Source organism: Schistocerca serialis, chromosome 3, assembly GCF_023864345.2.
Source record: "Schistocerca serialis cubense isolate TAMUIC-IGC-003099 chromosome 3, iqSchSeri2.2, whole genome shotgun sequence".
Lineage (NCBI taxonomy): Eukaryota > Metazoa > Arthropoda > Insecta > Orthoptera > Acrididae > Schistocerca > Schistocerca serialis.
Window position 1 is genome coordinate 861,268,014 of NC_064640.1, and position 21,988 is coordinate 861,290,001.

The following is a 21,988-nucleotide window of genomic DNA, read 5'->3' on the forward strand; positions in this document are numbered from 1 at the left end:
GCTTGTGTGAATGCTGCCATTGGACACGCGTTGTGGAATGTTTTGACGTAACGTTCCGTTGCGCTTAGCACCTTAAAGTGTCGCTCGAGCTACCTCTATTTGGCTCTGCCGTTGTCCACCGTTGTATTCGGATCCGTTACCGTGCGGTTTAAATCGACTTTAAACCAGTGATTATCTTCCTTAATCGATATTCCAACAGTCGACCCTAACAGTCATAGATATCGATAAGTGTATTGTGATCTGTGGGGAGCGATGGTTACCAGGTGGGGGAAATAATGTGAAAAGGAGTGAGCGTAGTTTAGTTTGTGACAAGTGCCTTACATGCATCGTTGACTCGTGTGGCTGCCAGAGTTAGCCAGGACGTGCTGAATCCATTGCATTTAAAGGCGAGTTCATTGTAATTTTTACTTAATGTTTGATCCACTGTTCATAACCTGATGAGACGATGCCACAGAGTTTTATGTTGCCGACAACAGTACCTCATCGTTTCGTTCTTAATTACAGAAATGCATTTAGTGTAAATATGGAAGCTTTGTGAATCGTTATTCACTGACAATTCATAAAAACCAAACGGACGAACCACGTATCTTTCATTGATGTTATTACTTTCCGCGCGTGTCTTTTTGTGATAAGATTAGGAAAACGAGATGTCTAGATGCGTAATTTTTATTGTTGTCGTCGTGTAGCTAAGTTATTGTTGATATTTCCAATGTATGGTTGTCACGTATTGAAACCTAGATTTACTACTGCAGTTTTTGATCCAGATTTATTCATAATTGGGTGTAGAACTTTGATGATATCTTAATTACTAGTTCACACAGGTTTATGTAAAAAGACGTACAGTTAGCATATGTTTTGCGTCAGTGGGTAGAAGAAAATATCGACAGTTTGTACAGTAAACTATCAGCATATGTTCACAAATTTTCGTTCTCCTCTGTTATAAATAAGTGCTACATTGTGTTAACTGGACTTCGCCAATATCACCGTCAATAGAATTACTCATATTTCAGTTCCTTCTGTGGTTTCATGTGAAGAAAACTTTGCGTTATTATAATACAAGCATTATTAGAGGAATTTTATTCTCATTGCATGTGAATAGTATATTTTGCTTTATTTAGAGTCTAGGCACTGAGAAATGTGACATTCTGTAATTGTCTTTATATGAGGAACTTCTTATTCTCTTACTATATTACTGTGTGGACCATCAGCTTCTTGACCCTCTCGAAAGTTACAGTCTTCACTGTACAAGTACATTCCTTATTGTCGAAGGCTGGGAAAACCAGTTGATTCGTATGTGTTTCGCAAAAAGTGAGTTATGTATGAAGTGGCACATGGTACAACATTTTAATAATTTCACAAAATGTGATATGCAATTAGACGGTCACAGCTGTGCCTTTCATAATTTAAGAGTTGTTTCAGATTATACTCTCCATTAACTCTCCCTCTTAATTCTCCCCCCCCCCTCCCAATCCTGCATATTTTCATAGTTTATGAACAATACCAGTATACAGGGTGCCATAAGAGGAATGGCCAGTATTCAGAGATATGACAGGAACAATCATAGGAAGCAAAAAAGTCTTCTAAGCATGGGCTGTAAAAGATATCCCTTAAGAAATATGTGCACTATCCTTTGATACTGTGAACGAAGCTCTTTGCTTTCCATGTTTTTAAAGGTGGTAGTATGGACCAACACGTGAACGAAAGTCCAGTAAACATGGGCCGTAAAGTACATATCTTAATAGCTAAGAGCACTTTGTCATCTTCGCCACTGTGAAACATCTGTTCTGTTGAAGTTTTACCTCTAAGGTGTGTATTATGGGGCCAAAGTTTACTTGACAATTTTTTCTTGTTTCTGTCCATACTACCCACTCTCAAAATATGGAAAGAAAGAGCTTGCATTAGAAGAGATCTATTTCACAGTATCGAAGAAGTACTCACAGCTCTTAAGGTATACTGTTTAGAGCCCATGTTTACTAGACACTTTTGCATCATGAGTGATCGATCGTACCTATCATATCCTTGAATACTGACCATTCCTCCTGGGACACCCAGTACGTACACAAAACGCATCAAAACATTTGTTGAAGATTTGTACTTTTAATGAATTATAACTAAAACTGCGTTGCATATTAGGGGAGCGAAAATTTCAGGCTACGTGACAGATCAGTCTGTTGACCAAAAATTCGATGAGCGATAGGATGACACTAATCAAATACGGGGGGGGGGGGGGGGAGGGAGAGAGAGAGCGCGCGCGCCGACATGTCATGTCACAGTCCGTAGCGGTCAACGGTGCTTATCAGCCTTCCTCCAATCTGTCTGTGAATGCTCACAAAATTAGTGGCAGCTTGAGGATGTGTGCATACATCTACTGGGAATTTCATAATTATTTTTAAGGCCTGAAGTGAGGAGCGAGCAGGTATGATTTTAAGTAGGAATTTATCAAAAAGTAATCTTCCTTTTCATCTGGAAAAGATATGGAAAATAGCAGATTTCCAACCACTGTGTCGCCTGTAAAATTCAACGCGAAACTTTGGTTTTTTTCTGAAAGCAGTCCGATGAGCAACGCACAATATACAGTTATCACATACACATATGCTTAAATGGAAGTGTACCAGGTGATCAAAAAGTCAGTATAAATTTGAAAACTGAATAAATCACGGAATAATGTAGATAGAGAGGTACAAATTGACACACATGCTTGGAATGACATGAGATTTTATTAGAACCGAAAAAATACAAACGTTCAAAAAATGTCCGACAGATGGCGCTTCGTCTGATCAGAATACCAATAATTAGCATAACAAAGTAAGACGAAGTAAAGATGATGTTCTTTACAGGAAATGCTCAATATGTCCACCATCATTCCTCAACAATAGCTGTAGTCGAGGAATAATGTTGTGAACAGCACTGTAAAGCATGTCCGGAGTTATGGTGAGGCACTGGCGTCGGATGTTGTCTTTCAGCATCCCTAGAGATGTCGGTCGATCACGATACACTTGCGACTTCAGGTAACCCCAAAGCCAATAATCGCACGGACTGAGTTCTGGGGACCTGGGAGGCCAAGCATGACGAAAGTGGCGGCTGAGCACACGATCATCACCAAACGACGCGCGCAAGAGATCTTTCACGCGTCTAGCAATATGGAGTGGAGCGCCATCCTGCATAAACATCGTACGTTCCAGCAGGTGTTTATCAGCCAGGCTGGGGATGATGCGATTCTGTAACATATCGGCGTATCTCTCACCCGTCACAGTAGCAGTTACCAGCTGTCTAGCGCCATCTGTCGGACATTTTGTGAACTTGGTTTTTTTTTTGTTCTAATAAAACCCCATGTCATTCCAAGCATTTGTGTCAATTTTTACCTCTCTATCTACATTATTCCGTGGTTTATTAAGTTTTCAAATTTATACTGACTTTTTGATCACCCGGTATATGTAATTTTACATTAAGACAAAAAAAATTGACTAACACGAAGGAATTACCCTAATGGGATGGAAATCTGTAGGAGTGATGTACATGTACAGACAAATTATTGCAAATTCAGATAAATAGGGTGATTTATTCAAGAGAAAGAGCTTCATAAGCTGAGCAGGTCAATAACGCTTTGGTCCACCTCTGATTCTTATGCGAGCAGTTATTCGACTTGGCACTGATTGGTAGAATCGTTGGATGTCCTCCTGAGGGATATCGAGCCAAATTCTGACCAACTGACGCGGTAGATTGTGCAAATTCCGAGCTGGTTGGAGTGCCCTGCCCATAATGCTCCAACCGTTCTCAGTTGGGGAGAGATCAGGTGATCTTACTGGCTATGGTAGGGTTCAACAAGCGCAAAGTCAAGCAGCAGAAACTCACCGTGTGCGGTCGGGCATTATGTTTCTGTAATGTAAGCCCAGGGTGGCTTGCCATGAAGAGCAACAAAACGGGGGATAGAATATCATCGACGTAACCGCTGCGCTGTAAGGATACCGTGGATGACAACCAAAGGGGACGTGCTATGAAATGAACTCGCACTCTAGATCGTCACTCGTGACAGGCGACAGTGTGGTTGATACCCCACCGCTGCCCGGAGCGTCACCAGGGCTCATCACTGAGACAATTCTACTCCAGGCTGGAGACGCCCTGGAAAGCGGTGGGATACCAATCTGACTCTCGCCCACCATACCACCAGGAGTAAAGGTCTGGGGTGCCATTTCTTTTCATAGCAGGACCCGTGTTCTTGTCCTTCATGGCAGGCCATCCTGAGCCTACATTTCAGCAAGATAATGCCCGCCCGCACACAGTGAGTGTTTCTGCTGCTTGTCTTGGTGCTTGTCAAACACTAGCTTGGCCAGCAAGGTCGCTGTATATCTCCATAGCTGAGAACGTTTGGTGCATTATCGCCGGGCCCTCCAACCATGTCGGGATTTTGACCTAACGCGCCAGTTGGACAGAATTTGCACTTTAGCCCTCAGGAGGACATCCGACAACCATCAATCATGCCAAGCCGAATAATTGCTTGCATAAGGGCTAGAGGTGGACCAACTTGTTACTGACTTGCTCAATTTATTCCTTCGTGGTTCGTTATTTCGTCTTCGAGTGTAGATTGTACTTAACGAGTGTCTTTTCTTCAGTATTGCCCAAGCTGTAATGTATGCATGGGGCACGCCAGCTGGACGGAGGAAGAGGATCACACGACACTATAAATAGCGATCCGTCCATGAATTGGATACTGGTGTTCCTGAATCTAGTCACTGTGACAAGGCACCACATTTACCATGTCATATGGTGCCTCTGTGTGAGGTGCATGCAACTGCAGACAGAGCAACTTATCGAAGCCGATTGTACAGTCTCACAGTGTGTGTGTGTGTGTGTGTGTGTGTGTGTGTGAGAGAGAGAGAGAGAGAGAGAGAGAGAGAGAGAGAGAGAGAGAGAATGCCACTGGTTTGTAACGAAGGTAGACGCGTTGGTTGTAAGTTTCTGAGTACTTACGGCAAGGTAACGATCTTGGCATTGGGTGCTAATACTGTCAATCTTGCCTGTACCGCCTACGAATGGACGAATGTTTCCTTACTCCTGGAATCTTCGCCACAGCCGTGAACTACCCACGTCTAACATTTTACTATTGGCTCACCTCCAGCGTCTAATATGCCATTCATCTAGCCGTACTTAAGTAGTTATCCAAAAGTGTCCACGGTGTCTTAAAATTTCAATTCACAACGTGTGCGATCGTACTAAGTAGTCTGTTACTAGCGTGCAATGTATGTCATTTTTTTCCGCTTGTCGCCCATAGTTCACCCCGCATAGCGTTGCCATGACGAAATATTTCATTGTGCATATCTATAATCCCTTAAGTTGCAGACATCCTTCCCAAGCCCCAATACAGCCTACGCTTGACACGGAAATTAGCATCCCATCTCGCGTCTAAAATCTGAGAGGTGCATGGCCTCTTCTATAATCCTTTAATGCACAAGCTAGAGCAACTAGTATGCTAGCTGGTTGGTTGGTTAGGCTAGTTACAGGTTCCGTAGATCGTTTGAACGAATTTTTGTCGAAGTGTTGTGAAATGATTCAGTTTACAGGATATGTGAAAGTATATGGATTCACTGCAGCTGGTATAGACAGTCAGTCTTGTGAAGTATTTGTGGACAAGTTTTCGGAAAACTGCCTTAAACACCTAGTTAAGCAATTGAAATATTTGAGATCTTTTAGCTACAAATAGGCTTGACCTTACCGACAGTCAGTATAGAACCAGGGATTAGTGATCATGATACCAGAGACGATGGTTACTAAAGTTAAATAAATCTGTCAAGAAGGCCAGGAGAGTGTTTATGCTACAAGGAGCAGATAAGCAGTTGTTGGCATCAAACTAAGACAATGAGTGGAATTCATTTAGCTCCATTATGACGAACGTTGAGGGATTATGGGCAAAGTTTAAAATGGGTCCTCTGGAGACGTATGTGTTAAGTAAGTGGATGAAGGATAGAAAGGACCCTCAGTGGTTTAATTGATCAAATTCGGAAAATGCTGAGGAAACAAACTGTTGCATCCTCGGTTCACAAAAAGAGCGCACAAATGTTGACAGGCAAAAGTTAGTAGAAATCCGTGCGTCCGAAAGAAGACCAATGCGCGAAGCATACAACTTCCACAGTTATTCCACAGTCATTCCACAGCGAAATTTGTTGTAGAGAACCCGAGAAAATTCTGGTCGTCCGTAAAATCACTAAGCGGGTCTAAAGCTTCTATCCACTCACTCGTCGACCAGTGTCGGGTGGCAACAGAAGACAGCGAGAGGAAGGCTAAAGTTTTGAATTTCATGTTTAAGGGAGGACGTTCATGAAATTGACCGAAAATATCAAATTCCGATTTTTTATTTATTTGTAGAACTCACGGACAAAAGTACCCAAAGTTGCAGTGATGAAACCACATCCAAAGTGCCTGAAAGATTGATGTGTGTCGCTACCTTCCTGGCACCACACTTTTTGAAGGAACACTTCAATATTAGCTCGGTGAACGACGATTCTGTGGATTACTTTCAAGCAAACGTGCACGGGATACATCTTTGGTTTCATAGATCTGTGACTGAAGGGTAAAAAGTTGGAAGATGAAAAGGGCATTGGTGATCACAACTGACTCTCTAAGAAGATGGTAGACACTCTTCAACCGTATTATGTCAAGGCATTAGACAGAACATATCCAGTGCAAGTGACCTAAGAAGTGCAGTATGGGCTACATATTTTCACATGGTGTCAGCAAATGAACATACCATTCATCATCTGTGCCACATTAGCTGTTGTAGTATAGATATCTATAGGCTCAGAGGGATAATTACCCCACATTCACAAGGAGAGGCTTCTAAATTGTATCCTGGATGTTGTAAAGACCACTTACAGGTTCTTGGCCGATACTGAACTTCTAAAAGCGTGTGTTCATGGAAAAACCTAGAATCCAAATGGGTCTCTAAATTCACTCTTATGAGGCAGTTCTTGTGTTAATAACGGGAATATAGGATGAAGGTATTAGAGAGAATGGACTTCATGATAGGAAATTTAACTCAAGACGTCTTAAGAAAAAGATTTACAACGCCTCTCTGCAGCTGGAAAGTCATCGAAGACCTGGTAAAGGAAAGAAGACAGAAAAAACAAAACCAGAAGGGAAGCCTTGCAGGAAAAGAGTACTCCTGAGTACAAATCTGGGGCCTTCTGAAGAGACGTCATAAGAAAAAAAAAAACGTTAGGTTGGACTTCAAATTGCATTTCCTGAAAACTGTATATTTTTGTCAGTATCTGTGAAGACAAGAATTTTGAAATTTTAAACACTTATTTCTATAAATCCAGTAAATGCTGTATTCACCCCGTGTATCAACGTGGAACTTGGAATGTTAGGGATTATGAAATGAAATGATTGTTGATAGGGATCGTACAAGAAGTACAAGGCAGGCTTAGGTTCATTTATTGGGTGATTAGAAACTGTAACGTGCCTTCGAAAGAGTGTGAATATGTAGTACGACCTATACAAGAATATTGCTGGAGCGCCGACGATCGATAGGAGCAAACACTGCTCGATGAGACTATACAAATAAGGGCAGCCTGTATGGTCAAATGTTTGTGTGACTTGTGCATTGCCAAAACAATGTTTTATTATCAGTGTTTTCGGAGACTCAAAGATGCTTATTATTTTGTGAAAACCAATTTAGTAACGTAATCTGGTATCGGGATGTAATCTGAAAATATTATGAAGCAACCTCCTTACCATTTCTTCAGGCCTCGTGAAGTTTATGAATTTAGACCCATGAGCACTAGCATAGCCATACAGTGTGTCTTCCGACATTTCGTCTGTAAACTGAACTGGCGGAAACCCTTATATATGGTACAAGAAAAGTGTCCTACACATGACACTTTATTGATTTTTAGAGCATAGATGTAGACAAATCTGAAGATCACATAAGTAGAGGAAAACAAACGATAAATGTGAAGCTTTTAGCCACTGTTGTTGTTGTGGTTTTCAGTCTTGAGACTGGTTTGATGCAGCTCTCCATGCTACTCTATCCTGTGCAAGCTTCATCTCCCAGTAGTTACTGCAACCTACATCCTTCTGAATCTGCTTAGTGTATTCATCTCTTGGTCTCCCTCTACGATTTTTACCCTCCACGCTGCCCTCCAATGCTAAATTTGTGATCCCTTGATGCCTCAGAACACGTCCTACCAACCGGTCCCTTCTTCGTGTCAAGTTGTGCCACAAACTACTCTTCTCCCCAATTCTATTCAATACTTCCTCATTAGTTACCTAATCTACCCATCTGATCTTCAGCATCTTTTGTAGCACCACATTTCGAAAGCTTCTATTCTCTTCTTGTCTAAACTATTTATCATCCATGTTTCACTTCCATACATGGCTACACTCCACACAAATACTTTCAGAAACGACTTCCTGACTTAAATCTATACTCGATGTTAACAAATTTCTCTTCTTCAGAAACGCTTTCCTTGCCATTGCCAGTCTACATTTTATATCATCTCTACTTCGACTATCATCAGTTATTTTGCTCCCCAAATTGCAAAACACATCTGCTACTCTAAGTGTCTCATTTCCTAATCTAATTCCCTCAGCATCACCCGACTTAATTCGACTACATTCCATTATCCTCGCTTTGCTTCTGTTGATGTTCATCTTATATCCTCCTTTCAAGACACTATCCATTTCATTCAACTGCTCTTCCAAGTCCTTTGCTGTGTCTGACAGAATTACAATGTCATTGGCAAACCTCAAAGTTTTTATTTCTTCTCCATGGATTTTAATACCTACTCCGAATTTTTCTTTTGTTTCCTTTACTGCTTGCTCAATATACAGATTGAATAACATTGGGGAGAGGCTACAGCCCTGTCTCACTCCTTCCCAACCACTGCTTCCCTTTCATGCCCCTCGACTCTTATAACTGCCATCTGGTTTCTGTAAAAACTATAAATAGCCTTTCGCTCCCTAAAGGATTGAAATCGCTCTTTCTAAAGGGACACCCTGTGCGAGGGCGGAAAAATTTCTCCGTGTGGCGCGCTGCTACATTGCCAGTCAAGCTGTATTAGCCAGCGTTTTCAGTGGCCACCGTACTGCAGACGACGCTTCGAGAGATTGAAACTAACAGCCGGCGCCATATGCCGAATACACACATTAGGCAACAATCGCGTCAATGTTCCACTTGTCTTGTCATCAAGGGAAAGACTTTTATAATCTGAGAAATACACAACTTTCCAGTACAACGTCAAACACGCTAACCTCTGAATCCGCTTCTATTCTTTTTAACTGGTCAGAACTGAATCATACGTATGTATGTATGTATGTATGTATGTATGTACGTATGTACACTACTGGCCATTAAAATTGCTACACCACAAAGATGTGCTACAGACGCGAAATTTAACCGACAGGAAGAAGATGCTGTGATATGCAAATGATTAGCTTTTCAGAGCATTCACACAAGGTTGGCGCCGGAGGCGACACCTACAACGTGCTGACACGAGGAAAGTTTCCAACCGATTTCTCATACACGAACAGCAGTTGACCGGTGTTGCCTGGTGAAACGTTGTTGTGATGCCTCGTGTAAGGAGGAGAAGAGCGTACCATCACGTTTCCGACTTTGATAAAGGTCGGATTGTAGCCTATCGAGATTGCGGTTTATCGTATCGCGACATTGCTGCTCGCGTTGGTCGAGATCCAATGACTGTTAGCAGAATATGGATTCGGTGGGTTCAGGAGGGTAATACGGAACGCCGTGCTGGATCCCAATGGCCTCGTATCACTAGCAGTCGAGATGACAGGCATCTTATCCCCATGGCTGTAACGGATCGTGCAGCTACGTCTCGATCCATGAGTCAACAGATGGGGACGTTTGCAAGACAATAACCACCTGCACGAACAGTTCGACGACGTTTGCAGCAGCATGGATTATCAGCTCTGAGACCATGACTGCGGTTACCCTTGACGCTGCATCAGACAGGAGCGCCTGCGATGGTGTACTCAACGACGAACCTGGGTGCACGAATGGCAAAACGTCATTTTTTCGGATGAATCCAGATTCTATTTACAGCATCATGATGGTCGCCTCCATGTTTGGCGACATCGCGGTAAACGCACGTTGGAAGCGTGTATTCGTCATTGCCATAGTGGCGTATCACCCGGTGTGATGGTATGGGGTGCCATTGGTTACACGTCTCGGTCACCTCTTATTCGTATTGACGTCAGTTTGAACAGTGGACGTAGCATTTCAGATGTGTTACGACCCGTGGCTCTACCCTTCATTCGATCCCTGCGAAACCCCACATTTCAGCAGGATGGTGCACGACCGCATGTTGCAGGTCCTGTACGGGCCTTTCTGTATACAGAAAATGTTCGACTGCTGCCCTGGGCAGCACATTCTCCAGATTTCTCACCGATTGAAAACGTCTGGTCAATAGTGGCCGAGCAACTGGTTCGTCACAATACGCCAATCACTACTCTTGATGAACTGTGGTATCGTGTTGAAGCTGCATGGGCAGCTGTACCTGTACACGCCATCCAAGCTCTGTTTGACTCAATGCCCAGGCGTATCAAGGCCGTTATTACGGCCAGAGGTGGTTGTTCTGGGTACTGATTTCTCAGGATCTATGCACCCAAATTGCCTGAAAATGTAATCACATGTCAGTTCTAGTATGATATATTTGTCCAATGAATACCCGTTTATCATCTGCATTTATTCTTGGTGTAGCAATTTTAACGGCCAGTAGTTTATGTACGTATGTGTGAAGACTGAAGCTAAGAATGAGACTGCCCTAGCAGGTCTCCCTCCTCAATCTAAATTCCCATTCACACCTCAGCCCACCGTGCTTTAATCAAATTAAACTGTATGGTTCCAGAGATGTTAGCAAGTCTCAAACATCTGATGTATATAAGCATACCAAAGAGGCGAATGAAAATTTGTACAAAGGTCGGGACCTGGAAACAGTTTTGTTTGATTGAAGCACCTATGCCTGGGTTTCAGGTAGGATCCCCATTCCGTACATTGCAAAGGTGTTATTGCAGTACAACTGGAGATACTGAAAAGTCTCTGGAACCATATAGTTTCATTTGACATACTAATCACACTTCAGTGTTTAATGTAACAACCGTGCCCACCCAATACAGATATACAATTCGTCTTCATGTCACCGATAGGACTCTTAAGAGACTGACATGCTCATACCTTTGTGGAACTGCTGACAAAACTGATAGCTCCTTGATTGATATTTATTAACAGGATGTACCCGAACGCCTCCGACAAAACTTTAAAGGTTGGCGTGGAAATTTTCTGATTCTTTCGGTACAAGGAATCTTACCCTCATTGATCTTTGGATCTGTACTGCATTGAAAATAGTGCACGAAAGTGGAAATATCTACGTTATTCTTTGTCTATTATTTTCTTGTCTTGTTTGGAAACAGGCTTCTTCCTTTCATTCACGGTACTTCCTGTCATCAATAATCCTCACTTTACTCTTCGCCATAAAGTTTGCATTGACTGCTACTCGATTCAGTTCACGGTTTGTTTTTCCGGCAGCGTTAGTTGTACGCTAACAGTGATGCACAGCATTAAGAATAGGATGAAACGTTGGCCGATGCGCATCTTTTGTGTGTTCATTAAACGCAGTGGAGGAGCAGCACAACGACGCTACTGTGACCTCTTCTCACAGCGATGGTAACTGCATCACAGTAATTTTGCTCCTCCACATGCAAGCAGTAAAAGCGTTACGACCACCACCTCGATACCGTGCTGACCATCTGCAGAACGAAATACAGCAGCGATCCTACGTGGCATTTATTCGCGAAGTACTTTGTAGATTTCCGCAGGTAGGTGCCACCAGATATGTACACACAGTTCCGGTAAACTACGAGTCGGTAGTTAGTGGATGCACAGCCAGCTCACAATGACGCCCTAGATGTGCACCGAGGGGGTCATATCAGGCGAATTTGATGGCCAAGACGTCAACGCGAGTTCAGTATCATGCTCCTCAAACCAATGTCGCACGAGTTTGGCCTTGGGGCACGGGCAGTTGTCCTCATGGAAGATGCCACAGCCCGTTCAAGACCTCGAGCATGAAGCGGTCAAGGTGGTCCACAACAATGTTCACGTAGTCCACAGCTGTCACGGCGCCTTCGATTACTACCCACAAGCCTCACAGAAGCCCAGATGACTGCCCCATAGCATAATACTGCCCCAATTAGACGGCTACCGTGCGCGGTGCACGTTTCGAGCAGCCGTTTGCCTGGGTGACGGCCAGCTATACTGTGTAAAAAGAAACGTGAAACAACCGACGAGACGATCGACAGTCCAATCTCTATTATCCTGTTCCCAGTGCAACGGTAACTGGCGATGCCGTTGGGTCAGCATAGGTACACATAAGGGCCGCCTGTTTCAGTGCCCCATGTTCAACATTGTGCACTGAATGGTGTGATTCGAAACACTTGTTCCTGCACGAGCATTGTAGACGTCGTTAGATAGCCACCTACCCTGCTTCACAGATCGGACAAGTCTTCGACCTTCACGTGCTGTGATAAGGCATAGACGTCCAACACATTCTCCCGTACTCGTTTCTACATCTTCATACATACTCCGCAAGCCACCGTATGGTGCATGGCGGAGAGTGTCCTGTACCAGTACTAGTCACTTCCGTTCCTGTTGCACTCGGAAATAGAGCGAGGGAAAACGACTGTATGTGCCTCTGTACGAGCTTTAATCTCTAATCGTAGTCCTTACGCAAAATGTACACTATGTGATCAAAAGTATCCGGACACGTGACAAAATGACTTAAAAGTTCAGGACGCCCTCCATCGGTAATGCTGGAATTCAATATGGTGTTGGCCCACCCTTAGCCTTGATCACAGCTTCCAGTCTCACAAGCATACGTTCAGTCAGGTGCTGGAAGGTGCCTTGGGGAATGGCAGCTCTTTCTTCACGGAGTGCTGCACTGAGGAGAGGTATCTATGTCGGTCAGTGAGGCCTGGCACGAAGTCAGCGTTCCAAGACATCCGAAAAGTGTTCTATAGGATTCAGGTCAGGACTCTGTGCAGGCCAGTCCATTACAGGGATGTTATTGTCGTGTAACCACTCCGCCACAAGCCGTGCATTATGAACAGGTGCTCGATCGTGTTGAAAGATGGAGTCACCATCCCCGAATTGCTCAACAGTGGGAAGCAAGAAGGTGCTTAAAAATCAATGTAGGCCTGTGCTGTGATAGTGCCACGCAAAACAAGGGCTGCAAGCTACCTCCATGAAAAACACGACCGTGCCATAACACCACCGCCTCATAATTTTACTATTTACACTACACAATGTGGCAGATGACGTTCACCGGGCATTCCCCATACTCACACCCTGCCATCGGATCGCCACGTTGTGCACCGTGATTCGTCACTCCACATTGTTTTTCCACTGTTAAATCGTCGATGTTTACGCTCCTTACATCAAGCGAGGCGTCGTTTGGCATTTGCCGGCTGAGCAGCCGCTCGACCATGAAATCCAAGTTTTCTCACCTCCCGCCTAACTGTCAAAGTACTTGCAGTGGATCCTGATGCAGTTTGGAATTCCTGTGTGATGGTCTGGGTAGATGTCTGCCTATTACGCATGACGACGTTTCAACTGTCGGCGGTCTGTCAGTCTACGGACGAGGTCGGCCTGTACGCTTTTGTACGTGTCCCTTCACGTTTCCACTTCACTATCACGTCGGAAACAGTGGACCTAGGGATATTTAGGAGTGTGGAAATCTCGCGTACAGACGTATGACGCAAGTGACAATCACCTGACCACGTTCGACGTTCGTGAGTTACGCGGAGCGCCCCATTCTGATCTCTGACGATGTCTACTGACCGAGGTCGCTGATATGGAGTACCTGGGAATAGGTGGCAGCACAGTGCCCCTAATGTGAAAAACATATGTTTCTGGGGGTGTCTGGATGCTTTTGATCGCATAGTGTACGTAAATGGCAGTAGATCGTTCTGCAGTCGGCGTCAAATGGCGGTTCTCTTAATTTTCTCAGTAGTGCTCGAGAAGAATGTCGCCTTCCCTCAGGGATACCCATTTGAGTTCATGAAGCATGTTTGAACTATTTCCGTATTTCTGCAACCATCGGTAACTAATCTAGCAGTGCACCCTATGAATTGCTTTGATATCTTCCTTTAATCGGACCTGGTGTGGATCCAAAACACTAACTGTACTCAATAGGTCGCACAAGTGTCCAGTATGCGGTGTCTTTTAGAGATGAACCACATCTTCCTAAAATTCTTCCAATAAACCGTCATGTACTAACCGCCTTCCCTACATACAATCCTCATGTCCATTCCATTTCATACTGCTTTTCAACGTTACGCCTAGATATTTAATCGACGTGACTGTGTCAAGCAGCAAACCACTGATACTATAATCTAACACTATGGATTTGTTTTTCCTACTCATCTGCATCAACTTACATTTTCCTACATTTAGGGCAATCTTCCATTCATCACACCAACTAGAAATTTTGTCTAAGTCGTCTTATCTTCGTACTCAGTTTCGACACCTTCCCGTACACCACAGCAGGAGCAAACAACCGCAGGTTGTCGACAACCCGTTCTGCCAGGTCATTTATGTTTATACCGTGCAGATTCATGGACAGATTCTTGATCCACAAGAAGTGTGATATCCGGACCGAGAATATGTTCAAAGATTCTGCATTAAACCGATGTTAGGGATATTTCTCTGTAATTTTGCGCGTCCGTTCTTTTATCCTTCAACCATCTTCCGTAGGTGAAACTTACTGGCAGATTAAAACTGTGTGCCGGACCGAGACTCGAACTCGGGACCGTTGCCTTTCGCGGGCAAGTGCTCTACCATCTGAGCTACCCAATCACGCCCCGTCCTCACAGCTTTACTTCCGCCAGTACCTCGTCTCCTAATTTCCAAACTGTGAGGACGGAGCGTGAGTCGTGTTCAGGTAGCTCAGATGGTGGAGCGCTTGCCCGCGAAAGACAAAGGTCCCGAGTTCGAGTCTCGGTCCGGCACACAGTTTTAATGTGCCAGGAAGTTCGTATCAGCGCACACTCCGTTGCAGAGTGAAAATCTCAATCTTCCGTAGGTGCTTAAGCCAGTAGCAGTAACAGCTGACCATATTCGCCGCGAGATGCTGTTTCCCACGCGCCGGACCGTAACAGTTTTACTTTTGTCAAAGTCGCTTAGCTTATTGGATTCCGCATTTGCAGCCATTATCGTCGCCATGATGATACCCCGTTCGTTTCTGATCCACCTGTGTACTTTCCTTACATCGTTTGCCCACGACGTCACCAGGTGTTATTCACTCTTGAGGTGGGTGGTGGACATAATGGTTTGGCTCATCAATGTAGGTGCCTACGGGGAAACCTGATCCTTCTGTGTTAGAATGGAAGATAATGGCCCTGCTTTTTCGGTGTTATTTTCACAGAAACATACACTGATGAGCCAAAACATTATGCCCCTGCTTAATAGCCCGTTCGTCCGTCTTTGGAACGAAATATGTCACTGATTCTGAGTAACAGGGGTCAGACAGTTCGTTGGTAGGTTTGTGGAGGTATGTGGCATTAGATGTCTATGCACAGGTCATGTAATTTGAAAATAACGGGCCGCTGATCCGCTTACGTGATGAGCGATCCAGATGGGTTCCATAGCATTTATACCAGGCGAATTTGGTCGTCGAGACATGACGTGAGTTCACTATAATGCTCCTCAAACCACTGTAGCGCGGTTCTGGCTCCGAGACAAGGACCATGCAAGCGCAGGAGTGTCTTCCATGGCATAATATTGCTCCCAACAGTCTGCGTCCGTAACGCGTTGCACGTTTCGAACCTCCGTTCACCTCTATGACTGACTGTGGAGACGACCGTCTACCTAGTGCAGCAAAAATATTACTCACCAGGAGAGCCGACACGTTTTCATTGATCGATCGTCCCGTGCCCACTGCAATCTTAATTGGCGATGTCTTCGGGTCAACGTGTGAACACGTAGGTGTGGTGTGTTGTGTTGCGGTGCTCAGTGTTCAACAATGTACGATGAACCATGTGCTCCGAAACACGTATTTGTGCATCAGCATTGTGCTATTTCGACAGAGATGCTACAGATCACCCAAGAATCGAGGAGAAAATAGGTCGTGTCCTTTACGAAGGAACCATTTCTGCGTTTAGCTTCATCAGTTCGGATCAAATACTTTTCTCGGTAACATTTATGAGGGGCATTGTCTGTTGCTTGACATAGGCCGACAAGAACATATTTTAATCGGTGAAGCGATGTCAGTTCGTGATTTTAACACACACATGACATTCAATCATTGATGGTTTTCATAAATTGAGGAGCGCTGAAAACTGTCTAGCCACACCAACTGTTACTATGCGGCATTCTGTAACTAATCCGTATACCATATGACATATCATTTACACACACCAGAAGATGGAACTTAAAAGTTGCGAAACCGGTTGTGTGGGTCTCTAATCGACTTAAATACATCTGTGGCGGATTATTGGTCTATAAATAAGTTTTATATTTTAATAGTTTTAACACCTTTATGTAAACACTTGTACTTTCTGAATCGTTAATCAGTCGTGTATAAATCACAGGAACTCAAAATCTGAATGGTCGAACAGTGATTACAACCCAACGCACACAGGATGCAAATCCAATGCGTTAGATGTGGGCTAGGAAACGTACTAGTGCAACGCCGTATTCATTGTAAACCTCAACTGATTTCCATCGAGGTCTGGTGATTTGTTAGCTTTAAGTAATTTCGTTTTCCAGTACCGGCGATATCTCTTAGTTGAGTCTATGCAGCTGCGGAACATTGGTACTGTATCCTCAAGCCTGAAAGCATTTTTAAATATTGAATTTAATATTTGAGTTTTCTAAAGGTTTCCAGGAATCCCTTATTCATCAGAATCACTGTGTTCCAGGTCCGCAGGGATAAAAGTTTCAGCTTTTGTCTGCTGTTTTGAGTTTAAACACCAGACCGATGCTTAAGATACTGGTTGAAAGGTTTAGATCCTGTCGTTTTATGTATGACCAGATCATCTTAGCAGTTTCTGACACCTTCCTCCAGGGTCTGGCAGTGTAAATTGATATAGGCTTCACGCATTGCCCTTCTTTAAGATGCCCTAATTGCTATTAACTTTTGTCAGTTTGCCTGCATTCTCTTTTGTTGTAACCGTGTAACAGTCTGTTTCCGCAACACTCTCAGATTAGCACCATTAAACCACGGTCGGTCTTTGCCGTCTGTAACGTTTATTGGAACGTGCTTACCCGGATCTTTCAGCTTCAGCCACAATTGTTCTGTGCCACGTCTGAACTAATGTTCTGACAATTTGAGTAAGTTGATAAGGACTATCAGTTTGACCAAACACAAATACTCCTAGCTTTCTATCTGCCCACTACCCATGTTTACCGCACTGTAGCCGACTTGCAACGAGCGCCTCTCGATAACTGGCTCGCTCGCTGTGTTTTATTGGCCGTAAGCTACGGAATCTGAACAGGACGCATAGTCGACCATCGTGAATGTAGCCACTCATATCGTAAAACGTATATCAGCAAGCGCCTCAACGCTCCAACAGTGATATACCTTGAAGTCATAAATACAGCAGTGGAACACACACGCTGTAGTCTTTTTTTTTTTGTGGTTTTAGGGCGCACAACTTCAACGGTCATTAGCGCCCAGACTACGTTAGGAATGCACCGCGAGTCACAAGTTTAAAACAGCAACGAAACGGAAAACACGATAAAAGACAGACTGACAGGCATAGGATTAAAAAAACAGCATAATCAAATGTCCTTAGAGAGGGTTGTCAAGTTGATAAAATGAAGAACGCGAGCAGCTGCTCGTGGGTCATCCGCTAAAATTGCATCTGGAGTACATGGCAGGCCAAGATCGAGACGCAGTGTGTTAAAATCCGGACAAGACGTTAAAATGTGTGCGGACCGTCAGCAATTGCCCACATGGGCAGAACGGCGCCGGCGCAGCCGTCAGCAGATGGCGATGGCTGAACCGGCAGTGTCCAATTCGTAACCGGGTCAAAACTACCTCCTCCCGCCGAGAAGGGCGTGAGGAGGACGTCCAAGCCGCGGGAAGAGGTTTCAAGGCCCGAAGCTTGTCTGTAAGTGCAGCCCAATCGGCATGCCACAGCGATAAAATGCGCCGACAAATGACCCTGCTACAATCTGACGAAGGGACACAACAAGAAGCTGTCCGAGGCTGGAGGACCGCAGCCTTGCCCGCGGCATCTGCAGCTTCGTTCCCAGGGATACCGACATGGCCAGGAACCCACATAAAGCTAACCGGAGAACCGACGTCCACCAGCTGCTGAAGAGAGCGTTGGATCCGGTGCACGAAAGGGTGAACCCGGTACGGATCACTGAGGCTCTGGATGGCGCTCAGGCAATCGGAGCAGATGACATAAGCAGAATGTCGGTGGCGGCAGATGTAAAGAACAGCCTGGTAGAGGGCAAAGAGCTCAGCTGTGAAGACCGAACAATGGCCATGGAGCCGGTATTTGAAACTTTGTGCCCCGACAATAAAAGAACACCCGACCCCGTCATTGGTCCTAGAGCCATCTGTATAAATGAAGGTCATATTAATGAACTTCGAACGAAGTTCGACAAAACGGGAGTGGTATACCGAACCGGGGGTAACCTCCTTTGGGAGCGAGCTGAGGTCAAGGTGAACGCGAACCTGAGCCTGGAGCCAAGGTGGCGTGTGGCTCTCGCCCACTCGAAAGGTTGCAGGGAGTGAAAAATTAAGGTGTTGAAGGAGGCGACGAAAGCGAACTCCAGGGGGTAGCAGGGCAGAGACATACAACCCGTATTGACGGTCCAGAGAGTCGTCAAAAAAGGAACGATAAGACGGGTGGTCGGGCTTTGCCAGTAGCCGACAGGCATACCGACAAAGCAGTATATCGCGCCGGTAGGTGAGTGGCAATTCACCAGCGTCAGCATGAAGACTCTCGACGGGACTAGTATAAAACGCTCCGATCGCAAGTCGTAAACCCCGATGTTTTATGGAGTTGAGGCGGCGTAATATGGATGGCCGTGCAGAGGAGTATAAGAAGCTCCCATAATCCAGCTTGGAGCGGACGATCGACCGATATAGGCGAAGTAGGACGGTTCGATCCGCTCCCCACGACATACCACTGAGAACACGGAGGACATTTAGAGAACGGGTACAACGGGCAGCCAAATATGACACATGTGGAGACCAGCTATGTTTCCTGTCAAATGTAAGAACTAAAAGTTTTGTTGTCTCCACGAATGGGAGAGCAACGGGACCGAGTCGTAAGGACGGTGGGAGAAACTCTTTGTAGTGCCAGAAGTTAATACAGACCGTCTTCTCGGCAGAAAAACGGAAGCCATTGGCGACACTCCAGGAGTGAAGACGGTCAAGAGAACGCTGAAGACAGCGCTCCAGGAAACATGTACGCTGCGCGCGGCAATAGATGATAAAATCGTCCACAAAAAGGGAGCCTGATACATCAGCTGGGAGGCAATCTATTGTTGGATTGATCGCTATGGCGAAGAGAGCGACGCTCAAAACTGAGCCCTGTGGCACCCCATTCTCCTGGCGAAAGGTGTCTGACAGGACAGAACCCACACGTACCCTGAACTGTCGATCCATTAAAAAGGAACGAATAAAAAGGAGGCGACGGCGAAGGCCCCATGTATGCATGGTGCGGAGAATGCCCGCCCTCCAACAGGTGTCGTAAGCCTTCTCCAAATCAAAGAACACAGCCGCGGTCGGGCGCTTCCGCAAGAAGTTATTCATAATGAAGGTCGACAAGGTAACCAGATAGTCAACAGCAGAGCGGCGCCTACGAAATCCACATTGTAAATTGGTAAGTAGGCGTCGAGACTCGAGCAGCCAAACCAAACGAGAGTTAACCATTCGCTCCATCACTTTACAGACACAGCTGGTAAGTGAGATGGGTCGATAACTGGAAGGCAAGTGCTTGTCCTTCCCCGGCTTAGGGATCGGGACAACAATAGACTCGCGCCAGCATGCGGGAACATGTCCCTCAATCCAGATGCGATTGTAAGTACGAAGAAGAAAACCTAAATTCTTCAGCATCTGAATATGAATAGAATCAGGCCCTGGAGCGGAGGACCGTGACCGGCCAAGTGCGTTTTCGAGTTCCCGCGTGGTGAATGGGGCATTATAACTTTCATGATTCGAGGAGCAGAAGTTAGGTGGCCTAGCCTCCTCTGCCTATTTGCGGGGGAGGAAGGCAGGGTGGTAATGATCGGAGCTCGAAACCTCTACGAAAAAGCGGCTGAAGGCATTGGAGACATCCTCAGGGGCCACAAGGACGTCATTCGCGACCGTCAAGCCAGAAACTGGTGAGTGGACCTTAGTGCCAGATAGCCGGCGCAGGCTACCCCAGACAACAGAAGAAGGAGTAAAACTGTTGAAGGTGCTTGTGAAAGCAGCCCAGCTGGATTTCTTGCTTTCTTTAATAATACGACGACACTGTGCACGTAATCGTTTATAATTGATACAATTCGCCACTGTAGGGTGGCGTTGAAAGGTGCGTAAAGCACGTCGACGAGCACGTAAAGCGTCTCTACATGCTGCGGTCCACCAGGGGACCGGACGCGACGTGGAGAAGTAGTAGGGTGAGGGATGGAATATTCAGCAGCAGTGAGAATGACTTCCGTGAGGTGTGCGACCTGACGATCGCAGCTTGTGAAGGTTTGATCCTGAAAGGTCGCCCTGGAAGAGAAGAGCCCCCAGTCTGCTTTGGAGATGTTCCAACTAGATGAGCACGGAGAGGGGGTATGCTGCAGGAGATGGATAACACACGGGAAGTGGTAGCTCGAATATGTATCAGAAAGTGCATACCACTCAAACTGGCGTGCAAGTTGAGTAGTACATATAGAGAGGTCTAAATGGGAATAGGTGTGAGATGTGTCCGAAAGAAAAGTAGGGGCGCCAGTATTGAGGCAGACAAGATTGAGCTGGTTGAAAAGGTCTGCTAACAGGGAGCCCCTCGGGCAGGATGCTGGAGAGCCCCAAAGGGGATGGTGGGCATTGAAGTCTCCAGTTAACAAAAATGGTGAAGGTAGCTGAGCAATAATCTGAGTCATGTCTGCCCTGGTAACGGCAGACGACGATGGAGTGTAAACGGTACAAATGGAAAATGTAAAAGTGGGGAGAGTAATTCGGATGGCAACCGCCTGCAGGCCGGTGTGCAACGTGATGGGATCGTAGTAAACATCATCCCGGACCAGCAACATAACCCCTCCATGAGCCGGGATACCTACCACAGGGGGTAGGTCAAAACGCACAGAGGTGTAGTGTGCCAAGGCAATTTGATCGCATGGGCGTAGCTTCGTTTCCTGGAGGGCTACGACGAGCGGAGGGTGCAAGCGGAGCAGCAACTTCAAGTCCTCTCGTTGGAGCGAATGCTGCGAATATTCCAGTGAATAAGTGCCATCGTAAGAAGAAAAGGAAGATGAAAGAAGGGGTCACCTCGAAGGCCGCTGAGGGCCTGGCTTCGAGCGAGCACTGCCGCCGCTATCAGTAGGCGGACAGTCATCGTCCATTGGTTCTATAGGTTCATCGGCCATCTTGGTAAGATGGCCGGGAGGGGGAGCTTCCTCCGCCGGTGAACGGCCAGATGTTCGGCTACCAGCGGTGCGGCCAGGCGAAACGGATGACGGCCTGGGGCGGCAACCGCTGGGTGGCGCAGGAGAAGTAATGCGCCGTGGCGGAGAAGAAGAATTGTGCTTCCTATGAGCCTTCTTGGAAGGTCGTTTGGTGGAAGTACCGGTCGATGGCTGGGAGGTCGAGGTACGTAGGAAGTCTGCACGGGACGGTTCCTTCTTGAAGGCCCGTGCATCTGACTTCTGGGTCTTCGTCTTAACAGAAGCTGATGAAGGGGCTGGTGTCTGTGGGGTGATGGGAGGAAGAGGAGACGTCGACCGCGCGATCTTAGCACTGGCCGAACGGACGACCGTGGTGCTGAAGGTCAG

General features: G+C 45.7%; 1 protein-coding gene across 4 annotated transcripts in view; it reads left to right on the plus strand.

The window, feature by feature from the left end:
- Nucleotides 1-246: 246 nt before the first annotated feature.
- Nucleotides 247-21,988, plus strand: part of LOC126470992 (high affinity copper uptake protein 1-like) — a 161,845-nt gene continuing 140,103 nt past the window's right edge. For all 4 annotated transcript variants that reach the window (XM_050099038.1, XM_050099039.1, XM_050099040.1 and 1 more), the window contains exon 1: nucleotides 247-386. The gene's annotated coding sequence lies outside the window, so the exon portion shown is untranslated. The remainder of the gene's footprint in view (nucleotides 387-21,988) is intronic.